Genomic DNA, 16,700 nt, shown 5'->3' on the forward strand with positions numbered 1-16,700 from the left:
ATTAAAAAAAAATTATCTCTCTCTCTCTCTCCCCCCCTCTTTCACTCTCTCTTTAAAAAAAAAAAAAAGATTCTTAGCTTTGATGTCTGAGATTTTGGAACAGTCTGTGGCTCATTATTGTGACTAGAAACCAGATCATGAAATTTGTGTTTGGCTTAACTACCAGGGAAAAGAGTGCAGAAAGATGAGCCACATGTCTGCTCCTTTGATCAAATGTCATGTTTATGAATAATAGAAATCCTGTGTTAGCTGAAGAGTTGACCAAACAGCATAGAGTTACCTTGTTAACTCTGAAGCAAGTAAACATGTCTCTCTGTCGTCTGTGATTTTTTGAAACAGAGGCATTTTTTCAAAGTTTAATGTTTTAATGATGACATTTAATTGACAGCTTACGAACATGAATTGGTAGAAGGCTAATTATCTAAGAGATACTTTGGGAATAGCTGGAGAATGTTCCATTAATATGTAAATATCCTTAAGGAGACTTTCCCAGGATCCAGCCATGGAAGTGGATGAGAACTGCCCCCACCCCACCCCACCCCACCCCCTAGTCTGCTGGAGAAAAACTGAATAATGGACTTGGGAGAAACTTACCTAAAGGTCAACTTTTCCATATTATCTTAGTCTCTTAAATTGGCTTTATCCAGGCACTGGTTGGATTTATTGTAGCAGGATTATTGGGGGAGTCTTCCTTTTTTGTCTTCTTTCTTTTACTTCCTGATATTTGCCTATTTCATTAACACCAAAAGGATGAAGACAACACAGAAGAAACTCACAGCAAGCTGAGCCTGATGGTTATTGTTAGCTCGACTTTTCTTGGTTATAAGATGGGAATTTAATATTCCCTACTCCACAGGATCGTCCTGAGGTTTAAAACAGATAATATGTGCAAAGTGTCCAGCATGGTTCCTGGTACAAAGTAAGACTAACAAATATGAATCATAAACCATTTCATGTGAATGTGTTTTGTTGTCTGGGTTTGAATAATTGATTGAAATGAGGCTTAGATTTTATGTTTCCATCTATCTCTCCTGAATTTGTTTATCAGGGATTTCCTCATGAACCAACTCCCTGTGATTGTGCTTCTGAACTTTCTAACATAAAGACATGAATATTTCAGTTTTAATCAATGACATACTCGCTCCTTGTCACAGCAGTGGACTGTGATGAGAGGCTGCAGGTAAGGAATTCCTTCCTGTTGGTCTTATCATATCAAAAGGGATGGGGCTGCAACTAACAGGGAACAATAACTTACAAATGAGAACATTTATAAATTTAGGCATCTGAGGACTGGTTAATTTAGTGCATCAGTGAGACCCAGGGACTTTATTCTCACCACTCCCCTGTCCTTATCACACTGACTTTCATTCACAGGCTTGTCCCCTCCTGCATGCAAGATGGCTGCCATAGATCCTGGCATCATGCTCTCATCCTACTGAATCGTGAAGGAAGAGAACGTATAGGTCTCTTTTCATCAGAAAGGAAACACTTTTCTAGAAGTCTCCCAGGATACAGCCCTCTCTTTGCTTGAATTCTCTGTATGAAGAGCATGAGTCAAATTTTTAGATTTTAAAGGATGGAGCAAAGGAAACATTAGGTAACAAAGATGAGTGATGTAAATTTTACCTAATTATGGCCCTGGTACACATGCTTGCATGTGCATGCTTGCATGTGTACCCATGGTGGTGTGCGAATTCATCCATTTCATTCATTTATACATGAAGTCAATAATATTGAGCATCTACTATGCTGGGTGCTGGGGATTCAAAGATGAATGTGACATATCCTTTGATGCAAGAACCCTGTGGGCTGTCAGCCCTCTCCTGTCCCTTGCTGCCTCATCTGTCTGATTCACAGGCCTGTCTCATTTTCTTCCCACATTTAGGGCAAGGGTGTTCTCAAGCCTCCAGTGTTCCAGCTGGCCTGAAGGCCTCCTAATCTGGGCTCAGTTTGACACTATTCTTTCTGCACTCTTGCTGACCTGGGCCACTGACAGCTTCTGAACACTCTTGTAGACCTGGGAACCAGTGTCTCTGCAGAAGTATAGCTTCAGGCTTGTCTGAGTCTTTTTGCAGTTTGGCTATCTACACCCAATTCAAGCCCTCAGTGTCTTAGGTGAGTGTATTAAAACTTACTCATTTTCTGTGAACTCCCAGTATGTGTCCATCCTCTCTCTGGATTGCTTTCCAATTTAGAGAAAAAAAATTACACCATGAAATGCATAATTCCTAAACTTCTTGTTGGTCCCTCATTGGAAAATCCACTTGCTCTTTTATTGGACTCTATTTTGGTACCACATCATTGACCTTCAATAAGGAACAACATGAGGTACAACCTAAGTGCTTAAGCTTTTCTTCTTCTTCTTTTGCTACTAGGGATTGACCCCAGGGGTGCTCTACCACTAAGCTACATCCTAAGTTCTTTTTATTTTGATATGGGGTCTCACTTAATAGGCTGAGGCTGGACTTGAACTTGAGATCCTCCTGTCTCAGCCTCCTGAGTAGTTGGAATTACAGGAGTGTGCTACCACACCTGGCTCAGTACTTAGATTTTTTTCTAAGGAGATGATGTGAGAATCACAGTTCACTACATCACACACTTAATGAGGGAAAATGAGGGAAGTCTCTTAGTGTTAAGAACAGCTATGATTATTTTGAGCAACTTAATGTCATATATATTACATGAAAAATTTATCTATTTCATCTATCATTTATTATCTATTGTCTGTCTGTCTATCCATCTATCACCTCTTTATGGATATTTAAGTCTTCACCAGAACTTTGTTTTGGATAAAAGGAATCTCAGAGTTAAATTTGCACTTTATTGTAGCTTGCGAGCAGGTATCAATATATGCACATGTCAACTATATACACAGGAACACATTCCAGAAAGGGATCTGGCAGTTTGGTTCAGGAAAGAACCAAAGGAGCATTTTTGAAGCAAAGGGAACCAGGGGCTGGAAGTCTGGTACCTAGAGTCTGCTCCTAGCTCTGCCCCTTGCGGCTGGTGTGTTAATCTAGTTCCATGGCTAGTAATCTAGTATTGTGCATCTTTGAGTCTACCCTTCCTTCTCATTCATGGCAAAATCAGTAACTCATTTTTCATGAAATATCTTATAAATGCTGGGTAACATTGGGGTTCATGTCATGGGAATATCAAAAGTCATTTGAAGAAGACACTCTTGCAGGGCAATTAGAAGACAACAACAACAAAAAAAAAAAACCAGACTTAAAGTTTTATCTTTTCTGTTAGAAACAAAAGGCTTGTATTTGCTCTGGGTGGTGTTCCATCCTCCAGCATGGGAAGACTAGTGGGGTTGCCTCAACTGCTAATTACAAAGAAAATAAATTATGAGGAATTTAAAGCATCGCAGTGAAGGAGTCACAATGGAACAAAATGATCAAATCTCTATCAGGGACTTTTTGTTAGAAGTCAGCTTCTGTTTTTGCAGAAAGTGAAATAAGATATTATAATATTATTCAGATGAAAGACAATATTTTGGAGACTTTTCAGTTTTTCCATATGGCTCTATTTCCTCAGAAATTACCTTGATGCAAGAGTTGTAATGGAGCAAGCTTTTAATCAAACCATTAGTTTAACAGTTCGGGGTGTCTGCCTGGTAGAGAGTTTTCAGAAATTTACAACCTTGCTCATTTTGCAGATAAAATATTTTCTCCTGTATTGAATTGCTATTTATTCATATTGCTGGAACATGAATTTAACGACCTTTAGTTATTTGAAGGAATATTTTGCTTTCTATATGTTTTTGTGTTTTGATACCAGCTCGAGAATCCTACTGTATCTGAAGTGTGTTTTGCTGTTTTCATTTCCTTCTCCCCAGGAAAAGGTGTGTTTAGCTTTCTTTCTCCCAGGGCTCAGGCTTTCCTGGAAGGAAACATTTTGAGGAAACTCCCTCATTGAAGTGTGGTGTTTGACTCAAGAACTGTCCCCGCAAAATGATTGTGTTTCGAGATCCTGAGAGGCCACTGGAAAGATTACTCTATCAGAAAGATTTCCCTGGGCCTGGCATGGTTGTGCATTCCTGTAATCCCAGCGACTCTGGAGGTTGAGACAGGAGGATTTTAAGTTTGAGGCCAGCCCCAGCAATTTAACCAGACTATCTCAAAATAAAAAATAACAGGTCTGGGGATGTAATTCAGTGGCATAGAGTCCTGGGTTCAATCTCTAGTACTGAAAGAAAAGTAAAAAAAAGAAGGAAAGAAAGAATAGGGGAAGGAAAGTTAAAGAAAAAGGAAGGGAAGGAAACAAAGAAGTTTCCTGGGACTTGAGGAGTTTCTTTGGAGTCTGAAAACTTTAGTGATCATGTTTTCCCTCTCTGTCCAGACTCCATTTCCTCTACTTCCTACTTCTTACACAACTCTGATGCCCTTCTCTGGTGGTGAGTCCTGTTTGACATGATCCAATCATGGGATACTATCTTGCTTGCCAGTGATTGGTTCAGGAGCAGGCCTATGAACTAAGGGTAACCAATCAGATTGTAGGGAATGACATCTCATTCTAAAGAGATTCTTTCTCTCTGGAACTCTGTGGCTCCAGTTGTTGCTGCAGCTATTTTGTGACCTTAAGGGCATCCTCTGTGTGAAGGCAAACTGATATGTGCAAGAGGGAAGAACTGATAAGAAAAGCCAAAGCCTTGCTTTTTGCTGAAGCCTACTCTACCTCTGAAATTTTTCTATGCAAGATGATGAATTTCCTAATTGTTTAAATCTAGTGTCAAGCTTTCTTTTGCTTCAACCACACATTTAACCTGTTCCTACTTCCTGCCAGGTGCCATCTCAGGTTCTGGAGTGTGCAGCAGCGAACTGTATTGTAAAAAGCATTTAACCTCATGAAACTTACTTTCTGGTAGCAGAGAAAACAATACATGTATAAATATATAATATGTCAAGTCATAAAGAAAGGTGAGAAGGTAGAGCGCTGGGGGGTCCAATGTGTGATAAGCATGCTCTTTGAGACAGTATGGTCACATAAGCAAATAAAGCGAGAGAAGGAGCCATTGTAGCACTTGAGGAAAGAACTTTCCAGGCAGGTTCAAAGTTTTCAAGTTCCCAGCTTAGGGGTTCCAAGGCAGGAATGTCCTTGGCATGTTTTAGAAACATCCAGGAGGTTGGTGGTAAGAAGAAAGCAACTGTGAGCATACATAGGTCCTTGGAGGACAGAGTAGGGACTAGGAATTGTCTATGTGCTGGGAAACTATGGGGGAATTATGAGAATAGGAGTTATTTGTGGCCCAGGGCATCCAAAAACAGTACAGAAATAAAGCAGGTTAAATCTGAAGACAAAATCTGTGAAAAACACATAATTTCTTGGTAGCATAGATTGTTTCAAGCCTTCATTGGTCATTATATCCAATTAGTCTCCAAAGGACTCATCACACCAACTACCTGTTGCTGAGTTTTTATAGTTTTGAATAATCAAAACTCAGTATAACTACATATGTAGATACATATGTGTGTATATATACATGACATTGAGAAAGAATTTTTCAGGAATAACTTGTATTCATTTAATCATATGCTTCTGCAGCCTGTGCTAAGATGACATCATGTGTTTTTCTTTCTTTGATGCATTAATATGGATCATTATGTGAACATATTTCCTGTCACTGAATCATCCTTGCACTTCTGGAATAAACCCAGATTGGCCATAATATATCATTTGTTTAATATATTGCTGAATTCAATTTGTTAATATTTTATTTAGCATTTTTACGTCAGTCTTCATAAGAAAAATAAGATTATAGCTTTCTTATCTGGGATTTTTAAATCTGGTTTAGTATAGTGTCTTTGTAAACAGAATTGGGATGTTTTCCTCTCTGGGATTGTTTAGTGTCATAATTTTCTTTTCCTGGAGGTTTGAGATAATTCAGTTTTTGTGGTTAACACAATCTATTACATTAAAAAAATTCAATGATAATTTTTCATACAATTTTCCAGGTTTTGTCTACAGGCTTGCATAATTGTTAAACAGAGGTAGTTACACCATTTGTTATGTATGGTTTTGCATTCTGATTTTTCCCCTTAACCTTATATCAAATGCTCTTCCATATTCTACAGTTCTTATAATTTTAATTGAGGAATACTGTTCTATCAATCATGTGGAGGGACCATACCATAGTTTCCTATCTTTCTCCAAGTAGGTATTTGCTATTTTTGTAAAATCATACTGTGATAAATATATTCTGCATAAGATGTATGCTATTTATTTTTTTTATTTTGTGGTACTAAAGACTATTCTCATTTTAGGTTCTTTTCCTTTAGAGTAATGGTCAGGAATGGAAGAGTATGACTTTTGAGACCCATGGGCAAATTATATATATATATATTTTCTGTTATTAAGTGTACAATGGCACCATGAACATCTATTGTCCAACTTGGGAAAGGGAGGGTGATGAGGAGAAGGCTTTCCTTAAGACCCTGACCATCCCATGGAGAGTCCAGGGTTGATTTAGTCATGCCATTTCTCAGGTGCTCTCAGAATCCTGAGTTTTAAATGAAGCCCCTAACCCAAGTCTGCTTTGTCCTACTAACTGAAGCCAAAGCCGTAACTCATCCCTGTTTGTTTTGTTTTACTCTTTAGTTAGTGTTGATTGAGTTCTTGTAACAGGCAAAGCACAGACCCCCGACTGCATTGGCTTTGAATTAGTTACCCAGCAAGGTGGGCTGGCCAGAGAATGGGAGATTTGTAGGCCAAAGGAACAAGAGCCTGCCCTGCCTGGCACCCTCCTTTCAAAGACAAAATGCCTTATTCTTTACTTCCTTTCCAACTCTCTAGTTTCATGACTGTAAATACAGATCACTATCTTCTGAGTAGCTGGCTTAAGGGAAGGGAGAAAAACCTTGGCTCTCTGTCACTGAGCTTGTGGTTCTTGCCTGGTGAATCTGTCAAAAAACAAAATACCACTTGCTGCCTTTGGAGAGAAGACCACTTATTTTTTGTGAAATCAAAGTACTTTTTTTTTAAAGAGAGAGAATTTTTAATATTAATTTTTAGTTTTTGGTGGACACAACATCTTTGTATGTGGTGCTGAGGATCGAACCCAGGCGAGCGCGCTACCGCTTGAGCCACATCCCCAGCCCATGAAATCAAAGTACTTTGTAACCCGTCAGTAAACCTTCCCCAGGAAGAAGTTCATCTGAAATAGCCACAGCTTTATAAACTCTCTTGTAGCAGGGGTGATCGAAAGGCAATTGCTCCAGGGAGGGTGGAGGAGGATCCATGGGAGAGCAGAAACTGGTCAAGACCATGCCTGTGGTTCTAATGTTTAGTTCAGGTGAACCGGGGAAATCCACAAGCTGAAAATATTCCTGTTTTCATAATGAGGAAGTGAAGCACATGATAAAGTCTAGAAACCAGATTTTAATTATTTTGATTGATACATAGTAACTATACATATTTATGGGGTCCATTGTGGCATTCAATACAGGTATGCAATGTACAATGATCAGATTATGGCAACCGGCATCCCTTATCACCTCAAACATTTCTTATTTCTTTGTGTTGATAATATTCAAAGTCTTCTTTTTGTGGGGAAGTACTAGGGATTGAACTAAGGGGCACTCAACCACAGAGCTACATCCCCAGCCCTATTTTGTATTTTATTTAGAGACAGGGTCTCACTGAGCCTTGACGTTGCTGAGGCTACCTTTGAACTTGCAATCCTCCTGCTTTAGCCTTCTGAACTGCTGGGATTATAGGCGTACACCACTCTGCCTGGCTCAAAGTCTTCTTACTCGCCCTTTTGAAAAATACAATCAATAGTTGTTAACCATAGTTTTATTACTGTGCCATAGAACACTTAAGTTATTCCTCCTATTCAGCTGTATCTCCTGCACCCAGTAACCATCCTTATTCCATCTCTTCTCCCCCATTCCCTTCATAGGCTCTGCTAAGCCCTATTCTGTAGAAACCCAGATTTCTGCTCTGAAATAAGAGAAAGAGGGGCAGAGACAAGAGGTGTGTTCTTTCTTAGATAAAAATTCTTGAATCATGTGATAAGACTCATACTTTGTTAATTTGAAGCATGTTAGACTTGCTATTTTTCTGCCTCTTCAAGAAATTATAGAATATACAATCATTATTTAGTCAGCATGTATTAAGCATATAAATATTCTTAGTTGTGCATTTGAACCTGTGGATAATAAATCAAATAAAATTTGGTCTCCACCTTCAAATCAATTATGTCTAATGTGGGGCAATAATACATGGACTGAAAAATTAGGGTTTTGGGGTGGTGGAATGGTGGGATCCTAAGGGGGTAAACACTTGGGCCAGGGTTAGCTGGGTGCTAAGCTGTTGGGCTCCTCATTCAACTTCTTGTCCCTTTTCTTTACTGAACATCTTTCCTGGGAGATCTTGTTCATCCCCAAGGACTCCACAACCTCCACATGCAAATGGCATGGTTGTCTTCTCGCCGCGACCTCTCTCTGGATCGCAGACCTGCATGTTCCCATGAAGAGGCATGTCTATTCCAGTGTCTGACAGATATCTCAAAGTTAGCACAAGTAAGCTCCGCTATCCCCAAACCAGTTCCCCCCAGGTTCCCTGCTGGACAGTGGTGCAGCTGCCTACCTAGCTGTCAATACCTGATGGGCTGCCTGAGATACTGCTCCTTCTTCTTCCTTTATAACCGTATCCTATTGAGTCCACCTCCCTGTTAGATTTTGGTTGCTCCCTCCCCTTTTACCCACCAATTTCACCCTCCATCATCTACCACACATGCTTCATCCCTCTGGTTGGAAGGATCTACTTATAACTCTCATCTGATCACATTACTTCTTTGAATGAAATCCTCTAGTGTGTTCCTAGTGGATCCTTGCCCTTGCTTGCCTCTGGGTATACCCTCCATCTCCTGTCACGTTGCCCTACCTGAATGACTTTCAATTCCCTGAGTTTTCTTCACTTTTGAGTCCTTAAATATGCTTTGCCCAGAATGCCTTTTTTATTCTTTGTACACATTCAATCCTAGTTCTTCGCTTGCTCAGAAGATGTGCCTTCTCTCCCTCCCCTGACTAGGTTAGGTGCCTCTCCAAATCCACAGTCCCCTTTGCACATTTCTATCACTGTGTTTATCACTGTTGTAATTTTGGGCTTATCTGCTCCTGTAGACTAAGAGCTCCTCAATGGTAAGGACTGTACCAATCACTACAATGGTGCTCAGTAGATAACCTCAGGGTGACATTGTTGAAAGAGACAGTGAAACCCCCACATGCAGTGAATGTGTTCATGGATCTAGACCAAGCAAATGGCCTTCTAATAGGGCTTAAGAACTTTCTGCAGAACTATTGCTAGTGAATTTTTGAGACAGGGCAGCAAGGGAACTCAACAAATGCTGCCCAAATTTTAAAAAAACATTAGAAGATGAGTTATTGAAATTAGAAAGGTAATCTTGATGTGAGTATGAGTAGTTCGGGAGGCAATACTCCTTGACAGTCAACATGAGCTCACCAAAAAGTCATGTTGAACTCAAAAAGTTTTAAAACATTTTTATATTATATTTTATTTATTTATTTTAAAATATGTGTGTGTATGTGTGTGTATGTATATATTTAGTTGTAGGTGGACACAATACCTTTATTTTGTTTTTATGTAGTGCTGAGGATCAAACCCCCTCATGCATGCCAGGCAAGTGCTCTACCACTGAGCCCCAGCCCCAGCCCTATATTTTATTGTTTTAAGAGATGGGGTCTCGAGCTGGGGTGATAGCTCAGTGGTAAAGTGCTTGCCTAGAACATGTGAGGCACTTGATCCGATCCTCAATACCATATATAAATAAATAAAATAAAGGTATTGTGTTCATCTGCAATTAAAAATATAATTAAAAAAAGAAAGAAAAGAAAAGAAAAGATGGGGTCTTACTGTTGTCCAGGTTGGCCTCGAACTTTCAATCCTCCCACTTCAGCCTCTCAAGTAGCTGGGATTACAGGTTCATGCCACTGTGCCCTCAAAAATATTTCTGAGAAGTGTATGCAGTCATTAAATGAGAAGGATTTAGTGCATCTTGAGTTCAGAAAAATGTGTAAAATGTCCAACAATACCTTTTTTGGCATAATGTAAGAGTGCCAACGTATGTGGTAGGTACTTCATATTCCAGGAGCTCTGTTTGTGGCCCAATCTGTTCTTTTTTTAAAAAAAAATATTGATTTATTTTAGTTGTAGTTAGACACAATACCTTTATTTCACTTATTTATTTTTATGTGGTACTGAGGATTGAAACCAGGGTCTTGCACGTGCAAGGTGAGTGCTCTACCGCTAAGCTACAACCCCAGCCCTGCAATCTGTTCTTTCCACACCTTCCCTTCTTCCTCGTAATCTCTTCAGGAAGTTAGAGTCATTAACAAGTATTTTTAAAAAGAGTTGAATGAATGGAAACTACTTTGTTAGGGATTCAGAGAATATGTTGCGTATTTGCTGTGTTCCCTTTTTTTATGAGGCCATCCGTAGGGCCTTGGTGAGACCTTTGGATAGGAAAAAAGAAAAGATTATAAGAACTTGGTTTTCCCTCTCACTTTTGTTTTAAAATATGAAAAAAGTTTAGCAAAGAAATATGTTACATGGTTAAAAATTCAAGTACTATACCAAGAATTAAAACAAAGCATAACATTCTCTATCTCTATTCTACCCCACCTCCAGGATCAGCTATCCAGGGGCAAAAATATCTTCAACTCTCTTTTGGCTGTTTCTTGTAATTTACTTCTCCATATTCAAATATTCATGTACTCTTATTTATAGATGTATAAATTTTAGACATTATCTATTCCATTTGATGGACGTTGAGGGAGCAGGATAAGCCAGGGTTTGGTGGTTTAATTGGTCAGCAGTTCATTTCCCCTTTTCCATCCTTCAAATGCAGGTATACTTCTTCCCCAGTTTGGATTTGTTGCTCTCTAGCCTGCTGTACACCTATTATTTCTGGACTTCTCTTCAACTTTCTCCAGTCTTAGAGTCCAGATTCCTGCTCCTGGCAGTAATTGTTGGTATTTGGGGATGATAAGTAGTCCTGTTCTTCTGCTTGCTCAGAGCTTGGAAACAAGAAAGTGAGATGCGAGGATCTGACAGGAGAAGAAAAAAATATTGACTTTCTTATTGAGTGAAGTCAAATTAGAGAGTACAGCTTGATAGGCAGTCAGATTGGCCTTTGCCCTGAGTTGAACCTGCATAATTTATAGATGCTGGTGGTTGTCCACCCTACAGAAGTTCCCTGCCTTGCTCCCTGGCCAGCAGAGCTGGTCCCCAACTCTCCAGGCTGAAATGCTTGTGGTCTGTCTCATTCTCAGCCTCCCTGACAGCAGGTCACCACTAGGTGACCTGACCCTGCCCAATGTGATTAACGAGAAAATCTGCATTAAACAGTAAAAGTTATTAAAGAAAAAAAAATCTGCAGGAAACTTCTGTTAGAGCTTTTCTTTCTTAAAAGAGAGACGCTTGTGACAAGATGGTATCTTCCCTTTATTCTCTTTCATTTCTGTTTTTGGACATTGTGGCTTCAGGACACCAAGTCTGAGCTGGGAGGCTTGTCAACACTTGTGGGTAGCAGAGCAGAAAACAGGGAAGCACCTGGGTCTTGGATGATGTTGTCGAGCAGCAACACCACAGTCGATCTTCCAGACTCTGGGCTTCTTGTTATTTAAACTTAAAAATAGCACACCACCTTCAGTGGCTGGTACTTGTACCTTGCAGCCCAATCCATCCCAATGTAGACCAGACTACGGGATGCTGAACCACTGGGACCATTTTCATTCTGACAACCTCATCAATCAGGTAAGAAACTAAGGTAGGAGTGTGGAGCAGAGAGACAGAGGCCAAATAGTCCCTCTTTGTTTCTTTTGCCTTTTAGGGAAAAATGAGTATGGAGATAAGTCTCCTGTTCCCCCACCAAGCCTGATCATAACACTGGAAGGAAAAGATGAGCATCTAAAAGAGCACTACAATTTTTAAAAAAATCAAGTCTTAGATCTGTATTTTTGTCTGGTAAATAGAGTTGAACCGAGCCTCTGTGTGTGTATATTCTGCTGGTATTCCTAAAGCTTCACACTTTGGGCTCAGGCTGCCACAGGCCTCCTCCATCTTCAAGGCAATTCAGAAAACAGAGCATTAACAAGAGCGCCAGGCATGCCTGAAATAGGCATTTTGTTTCCAGAGCCCTGGATAAGAACAATGCAAAAAGGAAGAATCTAGTGGCGACATCTTTGAGGCACAGTAATTTCATTATGAAGTTTTCCTTCTTTACTTTTGCCCCTGAGGGTAGAGGATTATGACAATTATGTTATTGCCCATCAGGCTGTCAGAAAAGCCCAAACTTTTTTTTTTAATCCCAACAGAGCTACAGAATAGCAACATGATGGAAGCAAATAGCTGTCTGTCAATCAAATCTAATTTCCATACTCTCTGCATTTCCTTGATGAGATAGTTCAAGTTGCAAAGAGGGAAAAATGCTTAGTTTTTATCTCCCTAAGTAATGGACATTAGTAATAAAACCCAACCAAATTGAGGAAGGTACCAACAAGTGCCAAGAGGCAGATGAGTGTCCACACAGGTGAATCTGTTCACATTGGTGTGGATGGAAGTGACCAGGTTTAATGTCCTGTGTGGGAAAGGAGGTGAGGGAGAGTGGGTGCTGACCTAGCTGCCTGGGCCAGGGCTTCCAGGTCCCTGCTGTCTGAGTGAGTACATGTTGTACACATGCTGCACTACCTCATAGCACCAGCCATTCCATGGTGACACTTATACTGGCCCACTAGGTTCTCATTTAGATCTGGGGAGACAAATCTTGTCAGACTAAGGTTCACTTTTCTGGAAATTGATGTCAAACTTTCATGGAGACTGACAAAGTTTTAAATCAGGAGAAAAATGTTTGGTGTTGTCCACAATCATTTGAGTTATTTGTTCATTTACTTAGATGTTGATTGCTCACTGTGGGCAGGCATTGGGGACACAAGGGTGAGTAGGAGAGTCACACATAGCTACGTGGAGCCAGTGGTTTAGTAGATTCAGAGACAAGTGATGAGGTGATGTGAAGGAGACATGATAGGAGAGGCGCTCGGGATCACAGGTGGCATAGGCGCCCAGCTCAGACTTGGAGGATCAGAGGGACTTTCCAAGGGAGGCAGTGCTAAGCCAGGTCCCAGATGATAGGTGGGGGTGATATAGAGGAAGAAGTTGTGACAAGGAAAGGGCAGGTGTCAAGGCCAGAGGCAAGAGGGTGATGAGCTGGGGGAGGAGGAGAGAGGCTGTGGAGCCTCTTTTATCCTGAGTGCCCAAGGACAGTGAAGAGTTTCAGCCAGAATTTACCGACTAGGGTCAGCGTCATGTTTACAAAAGAAGATTCTTGCTCTAGGGTAACGAGACAAGGAGTCAGGGGTATCAGTAAGAAGGGTCTTCAATGTTTCTGAATTAGGGAGACTGAGTCTCAAGGTGTTCAGGAGAAAGAACTGACGAGCTGTGTGTGTGTGTGTGTGTGTGTGTGTGTGTGTGTGTGTGTGTCTGGGTGTGTGTGTCTGGGTGCAGGATATCACAGGACCGTGTCTAGAATGAATCCAGTGGTATCATTTACAGAGATGGAAAATGCAAGATGAAGGGGTCAGGAAAGGGTCTGAAGAGAAAGACAGTGGGCTTTGTTTGGAACATAAGGACATCGGGGTATTTCTGTGACCTCCGAATAAGGAGCAGAAGTAGATGGTGAGGACATCAATGAATGATAATGGATGTTGAAATGCTTCTCACTGGGAGCTTAGGCTGTGTGTTTGGGCCTTTGTTGGTTTTTCCATCCAGGCTTGCTAACTCAGTCATGGGATTGAGGCTTTTACATTGCTCGGCTCTTAAGTCTCCACCTACCTCTCTCTAATCTTGGCCATCATTACAAAGGAGGGTGACTGATTTCAACAGACAATGATTCCAGGACCCCAGAGCCACAGCAGCAGGCAGAACTGGACCTCAGATCAGTCTTAAAAATGCTCCTGTTCAATATACTCACCCCTCTCATGGCTTTAGGGCCTCTTTTGGTATTTTCCTTCTCCTCAGCCTTTACCCGTCCAGCTTGGGTGATATTTTTTCCCCAAAATTCTATCCTTTATGATGAAATCACTCCATCTTTTTGATTATATTAGTTTCCCTTCTCTGGACCTGATTATTATTCAGGCCTCATTGCTCACTAAATGTCAGGGCCCTCTCTACTTGGGAGGAATCTCTCTGATTCAATTGGATGCAGCCTCTTCAGCGATGTTAAGGTAAGAAGCAGTGATTCAGTCAGGCAAAGGGGCATGTTTCCAAAGATGGAGAGTCTCAAGGAAGTCATCAGGCTCAGCAGATCAGAAATCATCGTTCTGGATAAATAAGCATTTTGATACATTCTGAAAAACATTCTGTTTCATGGACTCCTTGCTGCTTTAAGCTTTGAAACTTTACGTGCACAGCGGCCTGGGCTCAGCTGGCGTGGGTTCAGATATTTCTGTAAGGCTGACCTAATAATCCCCTTATGGGCTTCTCGTTGGAACAAAGTGTCTGAAGCTGCCAGATACAGCCAAAATCAGGCAGTCCAAGCTGAGTTTGAATCCTAGTTCCATCACCTACTAGCTGGGAGGTGTGGAGAATTTGCTTAACCTCTCTGGGCCTCAGTTTCCTCATCATGAAGGGTAGGTATTAATACTTTATAGGATTTTGTTGTGGAAAAACTAATAAATATGCCATATGAAAAGGGTCTGGAAGGAATTTTGCTGAGCATAACACTGTCCACCATGACAGCCACGATGCATAGCTCTTGAGCACTTGAATGCAACTACTGTGAATGAGGTGTGATGCATATTATATGTGCTGTTAATGCACCTCAGACTCCAGAGGCTTAGTACATAAAACAAAGGATGTCAAGGGTATAAAATAGTTCACCAGTAGCTGTTTATATTAATTACATGTTAAAATGTAAACATTTTGGAGAATATTGGGTTAAATAAGATCAATTTTATTTTGATCACACTGGGATTACATATTGAAATGCATCTCACCTGTTTCATGTTTCCTTTTTAATGTGGCTACTGGAAAATTTAATACTCCCTCTATGGCTTGAGTGCTGCCTCTGCGGTCAATGTGGGATTATCCTGAAGGGTGTCTAACATTTACAGCTTGGGTCAAGCACTCTCCCTAGCTGGTCTCTGCTCCAGTCTCTAGTCCCTCTGAGGCCACAGGTTCTCCCACATTCCCAATCTGCACTCCACCAGTGGCTGCCCTCCTCTTCCCTGACTCTTGCAGAGCTCACACCATGCTGCACCATTATGAACTGAGAACTCACTGTGTCTTCAGTGATTCATTCAACAAATGGTTTTTGATACTTAACTGTCAGCCAGGCAGTTTTCTAGCCATTGGGGAAATAGCAGTGGACAAGACAAAGGCCCTGATCTATAGTGGGTTCCTCTGCTTGGAATGAGTATCTTCTCACTTTCCTTCAGAGTCATGTCTCTAGGAAATTTCTCCCGACAACATATCTTCCCACCCCCATATGAGCGTCCATAGATCCTATTTTCATTTTCATCATAGCATTTATCACATTTTACATTGTGATGATATTTTAAAATCAAATCATTTGAGGTGATGCAGTTTTAAGAAATAATACAGAGAGTCCATGTACCCAGCATCCAGTTTTCCTTAATGATAACATCTTGTAAACTATAGTACAACATCACAACCAAGCTCTTGACATTGATACAATTTCTGGTCTTTTTCAGATGTCCTGTTTTACTTATATTTGTGTGTGTGCATTTATCTCTATACATTTTTGTTTTATGTTTCCTTCATGTATCCACCACCATAGTTCAGAGAATACTTCCATCATCACAAAAATCCTCATGTTGCCCTTTCATAACCATGCCCCATCCCTCCGGACTCCAGCCCTCCTTAATCCTGAGCAAACACTAGTTTGTTCTTCATTTGTTTGCCATTTCAAGAATTTACAATAATGGAGTAATGTAGTATGTAACCTTTCAGGATTAGTTTTTTAAACTCAGCATAACTCCTAAGACATTCATCTATTTTTTTTTTCCTTTGGTGATGCTGGGGATTGAACTCAGGACCTGTGCATGCTAGGCAAGGGCTCTACCATTGGGCTAAACCCACAGTCCACGTTCATCTAAATTGTTATGTGTTCTTTCCCTTTTATTGGTGAGTAGTGTCCCATGGCATGGGTACACCACAGTTTGCTTAACCATTCACCTGCTGAAGGATACCTGAGCAGTATCTAGGTTTGGACTTTTATGAATAAAGCTGCTTTGAATGAGGAGAAGTGTTCTTTTTTTTTTTTTCTTCATGTGGACATAAGTTTCCATTTCTCTGGGATAAATGACCAAGAATGCAATTTCTTAGTCATATGCATGCTGATTTATTTGTCATCTTTACTAGGTATTGGCTCTTTGAGGTTGGGTTCTTAGCTCTATGTGTATTTACATCATATCTAATTGTTATGTATGTGGCATATGGTAAGACTCAATGAAATGATCAATAATATATGGAAGGATGGAAAAAAGGAAGGAAGAAAAGAGAAAGAAAAAAATCTATGATTACTGTTCATTAGCTCTTCCCACCCTCAAGCTATCCAACATCATTATCTTTCAATTTTTTCTTATGAACCCATTGACCCTAGAACAATACAGTGCCTTGCACACAGTAGTTGCTTAATATGTATTTATTAAATGATG

The sequence above is a fragment of the Spermophilus citellus genome, assembly GCF_964194105.1.
Source record: "Spermophilus citellus genome assembly, contig: SCAFFOLD_114, whole genome shotgun sequence".
Taxonomy (NCBI): Eukaryota; Metazoa; Chordata; class Mammalia; order Rodentia; family Sciuridae; genus Spermophilus; species Spermophilus citellus.